This window comes from Oncorhynchus gorbuscha, linkage group LG05 (assembly GCF_021184085.1).
Source record: "Oncorhynchus gorbuscha isolate QuinsamMale2020 ecotype Even-year linkage group LG05, OgorEven_v1.0, whole genome shotgun sequence".
NCBI classification, from domain to species: Eukaryota; Metazoa; Chordata; class Actinopteri; order Salmoniformes; family Salmonidae; genus Oncorhynchus; species Oncorhynchus gorbuscha.
Genome location: NC_060177.1, coordinates 38,431,048 through 38,452,217, shown reverse-complemented (window position 1 = coordinate 38,452,217; position 21,170 = coordinate 38,431,048). Strand labels below are relative to the sequence as shown.

Here is a 21,170-nt window from a genome sequence, read left to right as displayed (position 1 = left end):
CTCACTACCCTAGCTTCTCTAACCATCACACTGAGACTAAAGTAACTGTCTTCCCATTCCTTGGGCATTCACAGGGGCAGAGAGTGCAGGTTTGACGGCCAGTAGGATCACAGTAAAAGGTGTTCTGTCCGGTGGCAGCTTCACCTAAGCCCTGCCTCTTCTCTCCTTCATGACATAGTACCATTACCAACCTGTGCTGGCGTCACTGGTGACATCACCACACTGCGAGTTACTACGCTACACGACACCGGTTATTTATCTCCAGGCCTGCTGGTATGTCTGTCCTTCTCCCCACATGGGGTCCATCTCAATATTTTAATGTGCCCTCCTCTCCTCATCCCCTTTCCTTCACCATAACTGACATTTAAGAACAGACATAGCTACTTGACTTTCACTTATGTACTTATTTCACATCAGTACAGTTGAAGGAAACAAAACAATGGAAGAACAAAGAAGCCAACTATGACTACTGAGATGCAGCCAGTGGCTTACTCTCTGCAGGGAGGGTAGAGCAAGAGCAGCCTGTGGACCAAAGTGCCCTCCAAATCCTCCAGGAGGAGAGAGGAGTGTCGGTCCTGACGTGGTCCACTCCGGGGCTCTGTCTTTGGAGGAAGCTGGTCCCGACGGGCCCCTCCCAGGAGCAGCCTGTGGAAGTCCTCTCTCTCCAGGAGCTGTTCCGCGTGCTGCAGGAAGACACCTTCACAGAACCTCCTGAGCTCTGCCGCCCCGTGATCCTGTACAGAGAGAAAGAGCAGAATCTCACACTGCCTCTCTAGCACCTCCAGCTGGGAGAAACAGACCACTGGCGGCAGCTGCTGACAGAGGAGCAGAGCATACGTCCATCACAAGTCCAAACATTCAATTACACTTTCCCAAAGTGCTTACCTTTTATGAGTGACCTCCACTATGTTGTCTTTCCACTCCTCAATGACAAGTGATAGTGGGGGCCATTCCTAAATCTTAACTAATGTGGTAAATGTTTGGATCAACAATGGGATGTATGAATGAAGTTCTATCAGTGTAAATGAGGATGCATTTTCTACCTCCACAGCCCTTCAGTCCCTCCACAGTACAGACAACTCATCATCCTCTGGAAGGTGCTGTATGTGATGTCAGAGATATGGATGGTGCCGGTGTTCGACCCACAGAAACTCAGCAGAGACCGAAACCGGACAGAGGTCATACTTGATAATGAGCATTCTAATCATTCAGTCTCTGGCTGCCACCTCAGGTTTGAGGAGGGAAGTGCTAGCTCACCTCTTGGAGGCAGACATGAGGAGGACCCTGTGGGCGTAGAAGGGACGGCCTTCCACGAACAACATTACGTCAGACATCTCTGGGTTGTTCAGGAAAGCAAGCGAGCGACGTGACGTGTACACTGCTTAGAGTCAGGAACATACATTGAAATGCATGTACACAACTAAGCATGATTTATGCAGTTACACTTGCTAAAATGTAGTGAAAACTCGAACCCCTAAAAATCTGAACAACTAAACAGACTGTAGTTTGTTCAATCTCGATAGAGAGACCGCTGGTCTTCGTACCTAGCTTCTTGGAGAGAGAGAGGTCCATCAGAGGAACAGAGGCAGTAGGAGCAGAGCCGTACTAGCGAGAGAAGACGGCTGACAGTCTCTTGGTTATGGCATAGTCCTAAAGGGACATAATCATGTTCAGAAAGAGTTGTGATTTTGTGTAACAGACATTGCAAGTTTCCTACCCATTTTATAACAACTGGTTTGAGAATTTCTTCGACGTTGGATCGATTTGTCTGATTCATACTCTGCTTTTGGTTTGAGGTTTCACGGAACATCTACTCACTGAAAACTGTAGTCTACAATGGTAAACCCAAACAACACCGACTGAAGGAGAAATTGGACTGCAAGGTCCAAGTCATGGACTGCAAGTCATGGCTACCTTGCTGGTTGCAAGCATGTTAAACAAGAGAGGTAGGGCGGGCGAGACCAGCTCCTGGCAGTGGGCCCCGTGGCCTGATAGTGGTGAAGTCTCTGAGGAGAGAGAGGGTCACCTCATTCCTGGTTAGCTGGTGGGCTACATGGAGGAACTCCAGCCACACGTGGAGCTTCCAGGGGACACCTGGGGAACAAATAAGGCCACAAATTAGGGTCCCAAAAGATGATTTACCTTGGTCAGTCAATGAGAACAAAGTCTCGAACAACCTAAAGTGGATGAAATAATATTTCTGTGCCTTCAGAAAACGATGATGATGACATATACAAAAGAAGTAGGCCTACCAACAATCCATACCCAGTGATCGTAGCTCCATGGTGACATGCAGGTAGCCGTGCACAGTGCTGTAGTAGGCAGCCTGCTGCTACTGGGGTAGACAGCAGGGCTACAAGGGCTGAGGCTGGGGGGAGGTAGTGAGCCAGCCTCCTCTTCCTTCTCCTGGAACCCCTCAGCCAGTATCTCCGGCAGAGAGAGAATGTCCTCCTTCCTCAGCTGGGGCTGAGTCAGAAACCTCCTCAGGACGTTCCTGTAGGAGAGTAGGGGATGAGTATCCACTCATTCATTCAGTTCTGACTGAAGGAAATAGACAAGGAAAGAACAACACTTTAGACTATTGAGACATGGCCCAAGCCTGGACTAGTCAGACACGTGCAGCTACCTGTGTCCGTGTGCAGCGGTGAAGTTGAAGCCGTTAATGTCCTCGTAGAGCGGGGATGTCAGAGCGTTCCAATCATGCACTCTGCGGGTCGGCCCCGTGGGCCAGCAGCAGGCTCACCATTTCATAGTTCCCAGCAGCAGAGGCCAGCTGTAGAGGAGTCTCAGCAGAGCTCCCCTGGCTGGAAGTAACAGCAGTTCCCTCCACATCTGCACCCACCTCCAACAGGAGCTATAGACCCTTTCCACTGGGCAGTGAGAATTCACCTGAGATACAACGAGGTGTCCATGCAGCACAGCGAAGGTGAGGGCCACCCAACCACGACGGTCTGGGTGGACCGAGGGCTGTCTGGGAGAACAGCAAGGAACGTGAGAGAAGAATGGAAAACACTAAATATCTATGTATAAAATGTATATACATTCAAAGCTTTGCCATCAAGTGAAATGATCACGGTGTAGTAGAGGCAGTTTCAGCACAAAGCCTGGGGCAGCAGCGTAGCCTAGTGGTTAGAGCGTTGGACAAGTAACCGGAAGGTTGCGAGTTCAAACCCCCGAGCTGTCGTTCTGCCCCTGAACAGGCAGTTAACCCACTGTTCCCAGGCCGTCATTGAAAATAAGAATATGTTCTTAACTGACTTGCCTGGTTAAATAAAGGTAAAACAAATAAAATAAACATGATTAGGTGAAATTCTAGTAGCTTTTCAAAGATCCCTGGTTTTCCAAGAAACCCTCTTTCGGAGGATTCTGGATTTCCTGCTCAACCTACTACATGATATACTGTCTATATCATGTTATGATAATATCTAGAGAGTAGTAGTGTTTACCGCCATGTCCAGGTTGGCTCCAGCCTCCACCAGTATCTGGACCAGAGACTCGTCTCCACGCGAACATGTGTACATCAAAGTGGTCAAACCCTGTAGGTCAGAGAATACACATCTTACTCTGAACACATTTATTGACTCTCTGCACTCTTGAACACCAGGGTAGGGCATACAGTATACGTCTTCAAACAGAAGACTGACGAGTATTGACAGGGAGGATAAATCCTCTGTCTCTTTTACCTTCCCTGTCAAAACCTACCAGTCTTATGTCTGAATATGTATATGTCCTACCCCTCTCCCCAACTCCGCTACCTCTATCCCCACCATTTATCTCTTATTCCCTATCGCCAGTCCTATCTGGTCATCCATAGTGTTAACCCCTGATGGTTCCAGTAGCTGTGTTGCCGGACCAATCAGGTCCGCTCTGCCACAGGTCAGCATGCGGAAGCCAGGATCCACCCTGAAGCTTCTCTGTAGCAGCCTTAGAGTCCGCACGCCTAAATGAGCTGGAGCAACACTCAGGCCTGGGAGAGAGGGAGAGACAAGAGGATAAGAGAGAGGCTACAATGAAAACTTCCAACATTCATAACTCTTCGATAATGACGGCAGGCCTACTGTTATGTACTGGTTTCACAGTATGGTTCAGCATCTTTCTATTGCATGTTACAGTACGTTACAGATACGTTCACCGGCCAGTTTATTAGGTACACCACCGCATTCACGAAAATGGATCGCTCCTACAGACAGAAAGTCACGTGGACGTGGCTCGCAATATAAAGCAGGCAGACAGGCATCGAGGCATTCAGTTACTGTTCGAATGACCATCCGAATGGGCAAAAGTGTGACCTAAGCGAATGGTGTGTAGAGCAAAAAACATCCCGGCAGTGACAGTTCTTTGGGCGAAAACAGCTTTGTTGACGAAAATGGCAAGAATCGTGCAAGCTGACAGGTGGGCCACAACAGTGACGCAGTACAACAGTGGTGTGCAGAACGGCATCTTGGAACTCACAACTCGTTGATCCTTGTCACGGATGGGCTATTGTAACAGAAGGGTTCCACTCCTATCAGCTAAATACAAGAAGAAGCGGCTCCAGTGGGCACATGATCCCCAACACTGGACAATTGAGGAGTGGAAAACATGCCTGGAACATGACAGCGAGTTCAGTTTACTTGAGTGGCTTGGTCAGTCCCCAGACCTCAACCCAATAGAGCGTCTTTGTGGTTTTATGGAATGGGCTGTTCACATCATGAATGAACCACCGTCCAATCTGCAGCAACTGTGTGATGCCATCGTGTCAGCATTGACCAACATCCCGTGGAATGTTGTCGACACCTTGTAGAATGTCCCAAAGAATTCAGGCTGTTCTGGAGGCAAAGGGGGGTCCAACCCAGTACTAGATGGGTGTACCTAATAAACTGGCTGGTGAGTGTATGCCATTAAATATGCAACGCTTAGTGTGTTTCTACCTCAGCGGTCTGGGCTCACAGTCCAATCCTGGGAGGAGCTGTCTGGTGGTCTGTCTGACATCATCGCTGTCCACCAATAGGCTGCGGCGGTGCTCCGCGTGCACCACGGCAACTCGTATCCACTCCATCAGAGGGGGAAGGAGCATAAACAGTTTGTGGGGAGGAGCAAAGATTCAAGCAATGAAGTAATATAATTAATTCACTTTCCTCAATGACTCATAATCCCATAACGCCTTCAAATCTGCCGTAAAGGTCCAATTCCTCAGCCTTTTTTACAAAAACAACTACTTAATTTCCTGCAGTGGGCTAAAACAGGTTCACGCAGGGTGCTTTTTGGTAGTCTTAATGTGTGTCCCATAACTTTTGAGAATTGAGAAAAAGGGCACCTTTTTACTGTTAACAAAGGACTATAAATAGAACACTGGTTCCCTGATATGACGTTTGTTTTTGAACATCCGGTCTCTTCACCTCCCCAGAGCACAGAAGCAGGTCGTTACGGTAAAGATCTTGTCACGTTCTGACCTGTATTTCCTGTGTTTTGTATTTAGTTAGTATGGTCAGGGCGTGAGTTGGGTGGGCAGTCTATGTTTGTTTTTCTAGGTTTTGGGAATTTCTATGTTTCGGCCTAGTATGGTTCTCAATCAGAGGCAGGTGTCATTAGTTGTCTCTGATTGAGAATCATACTTAGGTAGCCTGGGTTTCACTGTGTGTTTGTGGGTGATTGTTCCTGTCTCTGTGTTTGCACCAGATAGGACTGTTTTAGGTTTTCTCACGTTTGTTGTTTTTGTTAGTTATCTCATGTGTAGTTTCTTTATAAATTAAAGAACATGAATAACCACCATGCTGCTTTTTGGTCCGCTTCTCTTTCACCAGAAAACCCTTACAGATCTGTATATAATGTCGAGATGCTCATGTCTCCGCTCTATCAATGCGAGTCGTTGTCCCAAATGCAGAAAAGCAGGCGACAAGCCCATACGGCTTATTTTGGACAGATTTTGCGCGCTTCACCTCTTCCTCTCTGGTTATGGTTACTGAGATCACAGGGCTAAACAGAAACACAGAGCTGAGTCTAACTGGAAGCTAACAGGTTAATGGGTCATGTGATTATAATTGGTACCAGGTGGAGGGAAACAATATCTATGTGTGCCTAAGCATACAAGAAGGCACATGCACACACACACAGCACTCATGCACACACACACACACACACACACACACACACACACACACACACACACACACACACACACACACACACACACACACACACACACACACACACACACACACACACACACAGCCCTTACTTCTCTCTGCTCAGGGCAATCCTGGGGGGCTCTAGATTTGCACTGCCTAGGGGTTCCACTAGATGTCAACCATCAATAGAAATTATAATGAGACTTCTATGATGTTGTGGGAGTGAAGTCAGGTGTCTGGCAATCAGCCATTTTCTGATCATGTTTATTCCTCGTGGAAATCACTTGCGTTCCATGGCTCACGAAGACAAGGAGTACTCCGGTTGGAACTTTATTGAAGCTATATGTTAAAAACATCCTGGTGATTGATTCTGTACTTAGTTTGAAATGTTTCTTCTACAGGTAATATCACTTTTTGAAGTTTTGTCCGATATAACGCTGACCAGAATTAGCGCTTGGATATGTATACCAAACGAGCTAACAAAATAAGTTATTTTGACATAAATAACGGACATTTTCGGAAAAAAAAAACATTTATTGTGGACCTGGGATTCCTGGAGTGCTCTCTGGTGTAGATCATCAGAGGTAAGGGAATATTTATCATGTCATTTCTTGTTTATGTTGACGCCATCTTTGCGGCTGTGGTGTTTTAACTTCTGAGCGCCGTCTCTGATTATTACATGGGTTTCTTTTTCCGTAAAGTTTTTAAAAATCTGACACAGCGGTTGCATTAAGGAGAGGTATATCTATAATTCCATGTGTATAACTTGTATTATCTACATTTATGATGATTATTTCTGTTGAATGATGTGGCTATGCAAAATCACTGGATGTTTTTGGAACTAGTGAATGTAATGCGCCAATGTAAACTCAGATTTTCTGATATAAATATGAACTTTATCAAACAAAACATGCATGTATTGTGTAACATGAAGTACTATGAGTGTCATCTGAGGAAGATTATCAAAGATTAGTGATTAATTGTATCTCTGTTTGTGCTTTTTCGCTTTCTCTTTGGCTGGTAAAGTTGGCTGTGTATTTTAGTGAGTTGTTGGTGACCTAACATAATTGTTTGTGGTGCTTTCCCCATAAATCCTATTTGAAATCGGACACTGTGGTGGGATTAACAACAAGACTACCTTGAAAACGATATAAAATACATGTATGTTTGAGGAATTTTAATTATGAGATTTCTGTTCCTTTGTATAGCGCCCTGTTCTTTCAATGGATGTTGTTATCGCTCCCGGTAACGGGATCTCAGCCATACGAAGTTTTTAAACATGGATGCTGCAGTTGTAGCGTGATGTACTGCAGTACCCATAGTGCTCTGTATACCATATCCGTTTCCTTACCAATGCATTTTCAATGCAAAACAGAGCTACATCACGGGTTTGCCCTTCAGTTTCTGAGATATCACAGGTACATCGAATCAATTCTGTGTCTTATTATATTTCTATGCAGATGAAACTTTACGAACGGTTCAACGATCGAATTCTCAGATACAGGTTATCAGATGTCAAGTTTGGGAGGAGAGTTGGGTTTAGCTGGGCTCAACGGCACGGTCTTCCCTATAGACCCTTAAATCAGGAATGGTGGTCCTCAGCCGTAGCTATACCAATCACTTATGTGACGACCCTCCCACTCTGTCTGCCATATTCTGTCTTTGTTCTTGTTTCCTTATTAGGATGCCGGTGGGCGGAGTTGCGAGGGTCGTCAGCTACATGGGAAACACCTGGGCCAGGTGTCTCCCAGGATAAATAGACCTCTTCAACATTCATGGAGGAGACTCTCTCCATGCAGACACCTTTTGTAGATTCTGTTGTGGTTCTTGGTGGCCTTTTGTTTGTTTGCTTTGGCACCTTTCATCACCCTGCATTATCACATTCATGCATGCAAAACACTCACTTACACTACTGATTACTGATTACACACACCATTGTATATTATACTTAGTTGCTTTAGTTAATAAATACATATTTTGCTACTCCTTATCTCCACGTTGTCTCCCTTTGTTACAGGCTTTGAGCCGGTTCGTGACAAGTGGGTGCTCGTCCGGGATCTTTGAACTATTGGTTTGGGAGACCGTGGAGGTACGTGTTTGGTTTGAATATGGTGTTTGAGTGTGATCGGCCCAGTATTGGTTGCCTTTGTTGTTTGGTTTGTGTGCTATGTTGGAGAGAGTATAATGGTTAGTTTCCAGGCCCTGCCTAGCCTGAACTCTTGTTCTACTTTCTGTTGGGACGTCAGTCTGAAGTGAGTAATCTGCTGTGTACCTCGGTGGGAGATTTGGGTAGGGTAGTGGAACTTGCTACCCGGAGCTATAGCCTTTTTCCCCTGATAGGTTTAGCAACGTGTTTCATTTTTTGGAATATGTTGGGCATGGTTAAATGTTTGTTATTTTTGTGTGGTGTCTGTGGACTGAGCAGTTGTCTCGGGGGCACGTCCGTGGCTTGGTGGAATTTGCCAGCATGCTGGGGAGTTCTATTTCCTTGCCAGCGGGCTACAGTGCGTAAATACCCACCGCAAATCTGCATGAAGACTAGGGTTGAGTTATTGTAGGTTTTGGGGAAGCTCCGTATCTCATCTCTCTTCTGTGGTGCTCAGGGTGATTGTCATTTCTCTGGTTGTGGTCTGATGTGCTCAGCAGAGGGGTTGAGCAAGATTACTTACTTATGACTATGGTGTCTCATGTATACAAGTTCATTCGCTTTCCATCAGAGGACCTGTTAGAATTATGTACTTAAGAACAGCTGTTGAAGATCGCTGAACACTACAAGCTTAAATGATTGAAATTAGTGAAATTCTGTTTCGTTGGAAGTGACTATGAATCGTTGGAAGTGACTATGAATCGTTGGAAGTGACTATGAATCGTTGGGAGTTGTAAAAATTAAGAAGGACCCTGATGTTCTTTTCGTTGGAGTTTGTAGCTGTTGGTCTTTTGTGCCATGTTCCTGAATGTTTACGTGACTGACCATTGTTTTGGGTTGTCATGTTCTATCTTTCCTGTCTGTTCCCTCCTGGTCTTGTGTTCTTCTTTCCTCTTAAATATTGCTTCCTATGCGCAAAGGTTGCTGAGGTCTGGGGAGGAGGAGGTTGGATGGGGCAGGTGGAGGTGTGAACACATAACCCCTCACCAATTTGGGACGCAGAGGCCTGTGTCAATTTGGGACGCAGAGGCCTGTGTCAATTTGGGACACAGAGGCCTGTGTCAATTTGGGAGGCCTGTGTCAATTTGGGACGCAGAGGCCTGTGTCTGGGACGCAGAGGCCTGTCAATTTGGGACGCAGAGGCCTGTGTCAATTTGGGACGCAGAGGCCTGTGTCAATTTGGGACGCAGAGGCCTGTGTCAATTTGGGACGCAGAGGCCTGTGTCAATTTGGGACGCAGAGGCCTGTGTCAATTTGGGACGCAGAGGCCTGTGTCAATTTGGGACGCAGAGGCCTGTGTCAATTTGGGACGCGAGAGGCTGGTATGTTGTTGGTATGTTGTTCCGGGGTCCTTGTTGGTCCCCGGTTTTATGGGGGGGAATGTGACGACCCTCCCACTCTGTCTGCCGTATTCTGTCTTTGTTCTTGTTTCCTTATTAGGATGCCGGTGGGCGGAGTTGAGAGGGTCGTCAGCTACATGGGAAACACCTGGGCCAGGTGTCTCCCAGGATAAATAGACCTCTTCAACATTCATGGAGGAGACTCTCTCCATGCAGACACCTTTTGTAGATTGTGTTGTGGTTCTTGGTGGCCTTTTGTTTGTTTGCTAAATGACTTAAATGTAAATGTAAATGCTTTGGCACCTTTCATCACCCTGCATTATCACATTCATTCATGCAAAACACTCACTTACACTACTGATTACTGATTACACACACCATTGTATATTATACTTAGTTGCTTTAGTTAATAAATACATATTTTGCTACTCCTTATCTCCACGTTGTCTCCCTTTGTTACGGGCTTTGAGCCGGTTCGTGACACTTACCACGCAACATATGTGGAAGGCATTAGAAGAGGTGCTTAAACCTAGCAACCAGAGAGCAGTGAGAGAATTTGCTCCTGTGAAAGAGATTGCAATCTTAAAATGACTACTTCCTTGTTTAATGACGCTAAGGCTCCCGAAGTAGCCACAGTGTCTGTCAAAGTATATGCAGGTTTAAGTTAATATCATACTGTATTTACAGTATGTACTGTATATCCATATGGGTAGATATACTAGACCGTCTTAAATATCTAGTGATAGCAATAAGCACCACAATTATGTTGTTTTTATTTATTTTTGTAACTGTATGTTGTCCCATTTAATTTATTTGCTTGGTCGTCAAGAATGAACAAGGGTGTGCACTGTTTCGCTAGGTGCTACTCCCAAGATGACCAGAGAGAAAAGGAACCACACGGAATTTGTTTGGTTCGTGGAAACAGGGGAGTGTGTGTGTGAGTGTTTGGGGTGTGTGCGTGGCAGAGGGAGCAAGGGGGTCTATAACACCCTGAGGATGATGTGAATATACCCTTATGTTTTGGCAAAACACAGTGGTCTGTTATGTAGCCTAATGTTTCAGTAATACGACATCCCAGTCTGATTCTAATGAAGGGACCCTAGAGAAAGACCAAGGGTCAGATGTAAAAAAACAAACAGACTGCGAACAGGGTTAACTTTATTATGCTAACATCAGACCTGAGACCAGTGTTGTTATCTACACCCACACTGTCTGTCTGTCATCCTTTCTACAATGCTAGCTTTCACGTAAATCGTAAAGCAGTGTTTCCCGACCAATCCCTACTGGATTGTGGCTAAAGTGTTAGGCCGGGATTTAATCCAATCACACTTTGCCGACAATGTGCCATTTACAGGTCATTTCTGATTGAGCCGACATATGCAAGCGTCACCTTGAGCACGGGAACATTGCCTTTTTTATTTTCTTATTTTTTTCACCTTTTTTAACCAGGTAGGCAAGTTGAGAACAAGTTCTCATTTACAATTGTGACCTGGCCAAGATAAAGCAAAGCAGTTCGACATACACAACAACACAGAGTCTATATACAATGTGAGCAAATGAGGTGAAATAAGGGAGGTAAAGGAAAAAAAAGTGCATTGTTTTTGGCTAAAAACGAGTTTTGTCTATTTGAGATGCTTTAGCTTGGCTGGGGCGCTTTAAAATGTTACGGGAACAACTTATTTACAGAAAGAGACGTCTAAGTAAGTTTACATTCTAACAAAATACATAAGACAAATGGACAGTTGGTTCGATTTAAAATTTGAATTTTGGGGGCCAGCTTTCAAAGTAAAGGGAAAGGGGAAAGTCAGTTGTACAACTGAATGCTTTCAACTGAAATGTGTTTTCCGCATTTAACCCAACGCCTATGAATCAGAGAGGTGCGGGGGGTGTCTTTATCGACATCCACGCCAAGTAACCAATGGTGGTGTTCAGTACTGCCATACTTAGGTGCCCTAGTTTTAATGAAGATGAACAACAGAAGAACAAGACAGACTGGGGATGTTGGAGTAGCTGGAGTAGCAGCTGGAATAGCAGCTGGTAGCTCTCTGTATCTCTAAATGTGAAAGATGGACCTCTACTCATAACCAGGTTGAACATGGACAGTAGGAGTCTCCTGACTAGATAAGACTTATTGATCACATGCATAAGGACCAGATAGTTCCTCTCTGGCTAGGACTAAAGAGAGAGGAGTATGTGGGTGTTAGAGAAAGAGTGTGTGTGAGAGGGAATCTTTGAATATAAAATGAAGAGAGTGTTTGAGTGAATGTGAAGATTGAGAATGTGACACACACACACACACACACACACACACACACACACACACACACACACACACACACACACACACACACACACACACACACACACACACACACACACACACACACACACACACACACACACACACACACACACACACACACACACACACACACTCACTGAGTTCTGTGATACTGCCCACGCATGTGGCCAGAAGGGACTGGCCGAATACAAACAGTGTAGCTATTCCCTCCGCAAGGCAATCAAACAAGCTAAGCGTCAGTATAGAGACAAAGTAGAATAACAATTCAACGGCTCAGACACAAGAGGTATGTGGCAGGCTCTACAGTCAATCACGGATTACAAAAAGAAAACCAGCCCCGTCACGGACCAGGATGTCTTGCTCCCAGGCAGACTAAACAACTTTTTTGCCCGCTTTGAGGACAATACAGTGCCACTGACACGGCCCGCAGCCAAAACATGCGGACTCTCCTTCACTGCAGCCGACGTGAGGAAAACATTTAAACGTGTCAACCCTCGCAAGGCTGCAGGCCCAGACGTCATCCCCAGCCGCGCCCTCAAAGCATGCACAGACCAGCTGGCTGGTGTGTTTACGGACATATTCAATCAATCCCTATCCCAGTTTGTTGTTCCCACATGCTTCAAGAGGGCCACCATTGTTCCTGTTCCCAAGAAAGCTAAGGTAACTGAGCTAAACGACTACCGCCCCGTAGCACTCACTTCCGTCATCATGAAGTGCTTTGAGAGACTAGTCAAGGACCATATCACCTCCACCCTACCTGACACCCTAGACCCACTCCAATTTGCTTACCGCCCAAATAGGTCCACAGACGATGCAATCTCAACCACACTGCACACTGCCCTAACCCATCTGGACAAGAGGAACACCTATGTGAAAATGCTGTTCATCAACTACAGCTCGGCATTTAACACCATAGTGCCCTCCAAGCTCGTCATCAAGCTCAAGACCCTGGGTCTCGACCCCGCCCTGTGCAACTGGGTACTGGACTTCCTGACGGGCTGCCTCCAGGTGGTGTGGGTAGGCAACAACATCTCCACCCTGCTGATCCTCAACACTGGGGCCCCACAAGGGTGCGTTCTGAGCCCTCTCCTGTACTCCCTGTTCAACCACGACTGCGTGGCCACGCACGCCTACAACTCAATCATCAAGTTTGCGGGGGACACAACAGTGGTATGCTTGATTACCAACAACGTTGAGACGGCCTACAGGGAGGAGGTGAGGGCCCTCGGAGTGTGGTGTCAGGAAAATAACCTCACACTCAACGTCAACAAAACTAAAGAGATGATTGTGGACTTCAGGAAACAGCAGAGGGAACACCCCCATATCCACATCGATGGAACAGTAGTGGAGAGGGTAGTAAGTTTTAAGTTCCTCGGCGTACACATCACAGACAAACTGAATTGGTCCACCCACACAGACAGCATCGTGAAGAAGGCGCAGCAGCGCCTCTTCAACCTCAGGAGGCTGAATAAATGTGGCTTGTCACCAAAAGCACTCACAAACTTCTACAGATGCACAATCGAGAGAATCCTGTCGGGCTGTACACACAACATGGTATGGCAACTGCTCCGCCCACAACCGTAAGGCTCTCCAGAGGGTAGTGAGGTCTGCACAACGCATCACCGGGGGCAAACTACCTGCCCTCCAGGACACCTACACGATGTTACAGGAAGGCCATAAAGATCATCAAGGACAACAACCACCCGAGCCACTGCCTGTTCCCCCCGCTATCATCCAGAAGGCGAGGTCAGTACAGGTGCATCAAAGCTGGGACCGAGAGACTGAAAAACAGCTTCTATCTCAAGGCCATCAGACTGTTAAACAGCCACCACTAACATTGAGTGGCTGCTGCCAACACACTGACTCAACTCCAGCCACTTTAATAATGGGAATTGTTAGGAAATTATGTAAAATATATCACTAGCCACTTTAAACAATGCTACCTAATATAATGTTTACATACCCTACATTATTCATCTCATATGTATACGTATATGCTGTACTCTATATCATCTACTGCATCTTTATGTAATACATGTATCACTAGCCACTTTAACTATGCCACTTTGTTTACATACTCATCTCATATGTATATACTGTACTCAATACCATCTACTGTATCTTGCCTATGCCGCTCTGTACCATCATTCATTCATATATCTTTATGTACATATTCTTTATCCCCTTACACTTGTGTCTATAAGGTAGTAGTTTTGGAATTGTTAGCTAGATTACTTGTTGGTTATTACTGCATTGTCGGAACTAGAAGCACAAGCATTTCGCTACACTCGCATTAACATCTGCTAACCATGTGTATGTGACAAATACAATTTGATTTGATTTGATTTGACTGTTCCAAGGTACGTAGCTCCAGGTGGGCATAGGCATCCTCCCTGCTCTCCATTGGTGCCCGGGGATCCTTTGTGTACAGACTGACATGGGCCTGCAGGGAAAGCTCACCACATACATTCTGCATACTTCTGGCCCTTCCTTGGACACTGTGCTAACTAACCTCCAAACGAGCTTCAATGTCATACAGTACTCCTTCCATGACCTCCAACTGCTCTTAAATGCTAGTTAAACCAAATGCATGATTTTCAACCGTTCGCTGCCCGCACCCGCCAGCCCGACTGGCATCACCACCCTGGACGGTTCCGACCTAGAATATGTGGACAACTATAAATACCTAGGTGTCTGGCTAGACTGTAAACTCTCCTTCCAGGCTCATATTAAACATCTCCAATCCAAAATCAAATCTAGAATCCCGCCAAACTTAACCTAGTAAAACTGACTATCCTACCGATCCTCGACTTCGGCGATGTCATCTACAAAATAGCTTCCAATACTCTACTCAGCAAACTGGATGCAGTCTATCACAGTGCCATCCATTTTGTTACCAAATCACCTTATACCACCCACCACTGAGATCTGTATGCTCTAGTCGGCTGGCCCTCGCTACATATTCGTCGCCAGACCCACTGGCTGCAGGTCATCTATAAGTATATGCTAGCTAAAGCTCCGCCTTATCTCAGTTCACTGGTCACGATAACAACACCCACCCGTAGCACATGTTCCAGCAGGTACATCTCACTGATCATCCCCAAAGCCAACTCCTCATTTGGCCGCCTTTCCTTCCAGTTCTCTGCTGCCAGTGACTGGAACGAATTGCAAAAATCGCTGAAGATGGAGACGTTTATTTCCCTCACCAACTTTAAACATCAACTATCTGAGCAGCTAACCGTTCGCTGCAGCTGTACATAGTCCATCTGTATATAGCCCACCCAATTTACCTACCTCATCCCCATACTGTTTTTATTTTATTTACTTTTCTGCTCTTTTGCACACCAGTATCTCTACTTGCACATGATCATATGCTCATTTATCACACAAGTGTTAATATGCTGAATTGTAATTATTCGCTCCTATGGCCTATTTATTGCCTACCTCCTCATGCCTTTTACACACACTGTATATAGACTCTTTTTTCTACTGTGTCATTGACTTTTTTATTGTGTTATTGGCTTGTTTATTGTTTACTCCATGTGTAACTCTGTGTTGTGTCGTGGAAATTTCCTGTATTACCAAATCACGAGAGAGCAAACCACACACAAGTCAGAGTTATCATAAAGTCCATCTTTAATTATATAAGCTTCACCATAGCCCTGTGACTCTCAGATCAATTCAGTGTCTATCAATTAATTCTCTGAGTCCTTACATATTGGCAACTGAGATCCTTTATAGCAAAGAAACACATAGCCAAACAGCACTGGCTATAAATTATCGTTCAGTTTGGTCTCCTAAACTAAGTCCCTATCTCATTCTTGGTACCACTTAGGACCAAAAACATTACCTCATCCAATGGTATATATCAAATACACCCCCTCCTGGACAAGATCACAGAGAGATGTGACTGGCACACAGACATTGTGGAGCCACCTAACTGGTTCCCCATTAATCACCCCATCCCTTCACATGGTTTAGGAATAGTTTACAGACACATTCACAGATAAGACTAACCCGACCTCTCCCCTCTCTGGGCCTAAGTAATTTTCCCACATAAGCACGCTTATGAAAATGAATAAAACATCTTATTTATAAATGTTACCTAAATAGTTATCTTGTGGTGAAGGAGAGTCGGACCAAAATGCAGCGTGGTTAGTTCGATACATCTTTAATGAAGAAAAAACAAACACGAACAATACAAAAACAACAAACGGAATGTGAAAACCTATACAGCCTATCTGTTGACTACAAACACAGAGACAGGAACAATCACCCACGACATACTCAAAGAATATGACTGCCTAAATATGGTTCCCAATCAGAGACAACGATAATTTACATTTACATTTACATTTAAGTCATTTAGCAGACGCTCTTATCCAGAGCGACTTACAAATTGGTGCATTCACCTTATGACATCCAGTGGAACAACCACTTTACAATGGTGCATCTAAATATTTTAAGGGGGGGGGGGGTGAGAAGGATTACTTTATCCTATCCTAGGTATTCCTTAAAGAGGTGGGGTTTCAGGTGTCTCCGGAAGGTGGTGATTGACTCCGCTGTCCTGGCATCGTGAGGGAGTTTGTTCCACCATTGGGGAGCCAGAGCAGCGAACAGTTTTGACTGGGCTGAGCGGGAACTGTACTTCCTCAGTGGTAGGGAGGTGAGCAGGCCAGAGGTGGATGAACGCAGTGCCCTTATTTGGGTGTAGGGCCTGATCAGAGCCTGGAGGTACTGAGGTACCGTTCCCCTCACAGCTCCGTAGGCAAGCACCTGACTCTGATTGAGAACCGCCTCAGGCATCCATAGAATATGCTAGACACCCCACAAAATCCCCATGACAAAAAACGCACCACAAATACCCATGTCACACCCTGGCCTGACCAAATAAATGAAGACAAACATACATTACTTCGACCAGGGCGTGACAGAACCCCCCCCCTAAGGTGCGAACTCCCGGACGCACATCAAAACAATAGGGAGGGTCCGGGTGGGCGTCTGTCCATGGTGGCGGCTCCGGCTCGGGACATGGACCCCACTCCATTAATGTCTTAGTTCCTCCCCCTCGCATCCTAGGATAGTCCACCCTCGCCGCCGACCATGGCCTAGTAGTCCTCACCCAGAACCCCACTGGACTGAGGGGCAGCTCGGGACTGAGGGGAAGTTCGGGACTGAGGGGAAGCTCGGCACTGAGGGGAAGCTCGGCACTGAGGGGAAGCTCGGCACTGAGGGGAAGCTCGGCACTGAGGGGAAGCTCAGCACTGAGAGGAAGCTCAGCACTGAGAGGAAGATCATGGCTGACTGGCGGATCCTGGCTGACTGGCGGATCCTGGCTGACTGGTGATTCTAGCTGCTCTGGCTGCTCCATGCAGACTGGCAGCTCTGGCTGCTCCATGCAGACTGGCAGCTCTATGCAGACTGGCAGCTCTGGCTGCTCCATGCAAACTGGCAGCTCTGGCTGCTCTATGCAGACTGGCAGCTCCATGCAGACTGGCAGCTCTGGCTGCTCCATGCAGACTGGCAGCTCTATGCAGACTGGCAGCTCTGGCTGCTCCATGCAAACTGGCAGCTCTGGCTGCTCTATACAGACTGGCAGCTCTATGCAGACTGGCAGCTCTGGCTGCTCCATGCAAACTGGCAGCTCTGGCTGCTCTATGCAGACTGGCTGCTCCATGCAGACTGGCTGCTCCATGCAGACTGACAGCTCTGGCTGCTCCATGCAGACTGACAGCTCAGGCTGCTCCATGCAGACTGACAGCTCAGGCTGCTCCATGCAGACTGACAGCTCAGGCTGCTCCATGCAGGCTGGCAGCTCAGGCTGCTCCATGCAGGCTGGCAGCTCTGGCTGCTCCATGCAGGCTGGCAGCTCTGGCTGCACTGAACAGGCAGGAGACTCCAGCAGCGCTGTAGAGGAGGAAGGCTCTGGCTGCGCTGAACAGGCGGGAGACTCCGGCAGCACAGGAGAGGAGGAAGGCTCTGGCTGCGCTAAACAGGCGGGAGACTCCAGCAGCGCTGTAGAGGAGGAAGGCTCTGGCTGCGCTGAACAGGCGGGAGGCTCCGGCAGCGCTGTAGAGGAGGAAGGCTCTGGCTGCGCTAAACTAGCAGGAGACTCCAGCAGCGCTGGAGAGGAGGAAGGCTCTGGCTGCGCTAAACAGGCGAGGTGCACTGAAGGCCTGGTGCGTGGTGCTGGCACTGGTGGTACTGGACCGAGGACACGCACAGGAAGCCTGGTGCGGGGAGCTGCCACCGGAGGACTGGTGTGTGAAGGTGGCACAGGATGGACCGGACCGTGAAGGCGTACTGGAGAGCCTGAGAGCATGACTGGCACAGGACATGCAAGTCTAGGTAGGTACACAGGAGGCCTAGTGTATGAGGCTGGCACAATTTTCACCAGCCGACTAACACGCACCTCAGGACGAGTATGGAGCTCTGACCCAGGTGCCATTAAATCCCCGACACGCTCCGTCGGGCGAATATCGTATTTAAAGCACCAAACTAGCAACTCCCTCATAACTCTCTACTCCACTTTCCCCATTAACTCCTTCACAGTCTCTGCTTCACTCACCTCCAACACCGGCTCTGGTTCTGGTCTCCTCCTTGGCTCCTCACGATAAACAGGGGGAGTTGGCTCAGGTCTGAACCCTGACTCTGCCACACTCTCCCTGAGCCCCTCCCCCAATAAATTTTTGGGGCTGACTCTCGATCTTCCGTCCGCGCCGCCATGCTTGCTTCGCCAACTCCATTCTCCGATAACCTGCTTCGCACTGCTCCAGCGAATCCCAGGCGGGCTCCGGCACTCTCTCTGGGTCGACCGCCCACCTGTCTATTTCCTCCCAATCAGTGTAGTCCCGATATTGTTGCTCCTGCTCCGCTGTTGCTTCTCCTCATACCAGCGCCTTTCAGCTCTCTCCGCCTCCAGTTCTTCTTTGGGGCGGCGATATTCTTCAGGCTGATCCCAGGGTCCTTCTCCGAACAATTCATCCTCCCATGTCCATTCCTCTCTTTGTTGCTTCTGCTGTCGTTGCCTGTCACCACGCTGCTTGGTCCTGGTGTGGTGGGTGATTCTGTAACGGTTCTCTTGTGGTGAAGGAGAGTCGGACCAAAATGCAGCGTGGTTAGTTCGATACATCTTTAATGAAGAAAAAACAAACACGAACAATACAAAAACAACAAACGGAATGTGAAAGCTATACAGCCTATCTGGTGATTACAAACACAGAGACAGGAACAATCACCCACGACATACTCAAAGAATATGGCTGCCTAAATATGGTTCCCAATCAGAGACAACGATAATCACCTGACTCTGATTGAGAACCGCTTCAGGCAGCCATAGACTATGCTAGACACCCCACAAAAACCCCATGACAAAAACACACCACAAATACCCATGTCACACCCTGGCCTGACCAAATAAATGAAGACAAACATACATTACTTCGACCAGGGCGTGACAGTTGTTGTCTGTGTCACACTGCTTTGATTTATCTTGGCCAGGTCGCAGTTGCAAATGAGAACTTGTTCTCAACTAGCCTACCTGGTTAAATAAAGGTGAAATAAAAAAAATAAACCTGTACATACAAAATGTACACACATTTTTTTATATATATTTAAAAGATAAAAGGTATCAAAGGAACAGTTACTAAATACCTCAATTTATTTCAGCATTAATGCAGTGTTTCAACTCACACTAACGCTGTCAATGTCTGCCACCATGGTTCGACATCTGCACAAAAACACCCAGGACCACAGACGGACTATATAAAATGCTTACTTGGAGGTGATGGTTGAGTGCACTGCTCGTTACCTGGACAGTAATGTAATCAGGGAAAATAATGAGGGGATCATATTGGCTTTAGTTTGTTTTATGAACTAAGATTAACTCTGGGAGAGAAAATACGAAGGAGACATGGGGTTAGAGGGTAAATGTTTAGTTACTATTCACCTCTCTCTGTCCTCTTGTATGAGCTCTCTATATTCCTCTCTCTCTCTCTATTTTCCCACCTTTAAAATTTGAATTTTTCATCTGTAGTGTTATGCAGGTGAGTGAGGACCCAAAAGTGACTTAACAGAAACTGAGTTTATTAATGTCCAAACAGGGAAAACATAATCCTCAATCTTTACAGGAGATGTCCAAACAGGGAAAACATAAATCCTCTAGTTGTAGAGGAGAATTGCAGGACTAGCGGCAACAGACTGCAGGTCCCTTCAGGTAGGCGCGGGCCGTAGAGGACAGAGACACCTGCTCACACGCAGCATCTGATGAAAAGGCAAAACACGACAGGACGGAACAAGGGCAAAGCAAACAAGAATCCGACAAGGACAGAAGCAGAAACAGAGAGAGAAATAGAGACCTAATCAGAGGGCAAAATAGGGGACAGGTGTGAGAGAGTAAACGAGGTCGTTAGGAGAATGAGGAACAGCTGGGAGCAGGAACGGAACGATAGAGAGAGAGAGGGATAGAGAGAGAGAAAGAAACCTAATACGACCAGCAGGGGGAAACGAAGAGAAGAGAAAGCACAGGGACAAGACATGACAATACAATACATGACATGTAGGGTGCACTCTTAGAAAAGAAGCTGCTATATAGAACATAAAATAGTTCTACCTGGAACCAAAAATGGTTCTACCTAGATCCAAAAAAGGTTATCCTAGGGGCACAGCCAAAGAACTCTTTCGGAACCCTTTTTTAAATAAGAGTGTAGTAATGGAACGTTCAACCATGTATTGCCCTGACCAAAAGAAGTCCTTCTGCCCAGATGTTTGTCCTCCGCTGCCATCTTACCTGGAGGAGAGCCTGGTCGGCCCTCCTGAAGACCACCTCCAGGTATCGATGACAAGCAGATCGCCATCGGACCCCGGCTCCCCGGTATCATCTCGGGCAGAAGGATGGCTGTCCACCCGGGATCTGCCCTGGGTGGAGTCTTGCAAACTGTCGGTCCTTTCCCCATCTCCAAGATCATTATCCAAAGAACTCTTTTGGAGTCCTTTTTTTCTAAGAGTGTAGTAACAGAGTGGTAATGGAACGTTCAACCATGTATTTCGCTGACCAAAAGGGTTTTTAACTAATCTCTTGCTTTCTCAATTACAGCCACACAAACCACAAAATAAGTCATCTGTGCAGTATATGACGCACACACCCACCCACAAATAGAAACACCCCTTACAGGGAGGTTTCCTAGAAACACAATTATAACACACACACACACACACACACACACACACACACACACACACACACACACACACACACACACACACACACACACACA

At 46.7% G+C, this 21,170-nt stretch overlaps 1 pseudogene; it reads right to left on the bottom strand.

The window, feature by feature from the left end:
• Positions 1-488: 488 nt before the first annotated feature.
• LOC124034871 lies at positions 489-20,774 on the bottom strand (annotated as a pseudogene).
• Between the last annotated feature and the right edge of the window lie 396 nt (positions 20,775-21,170).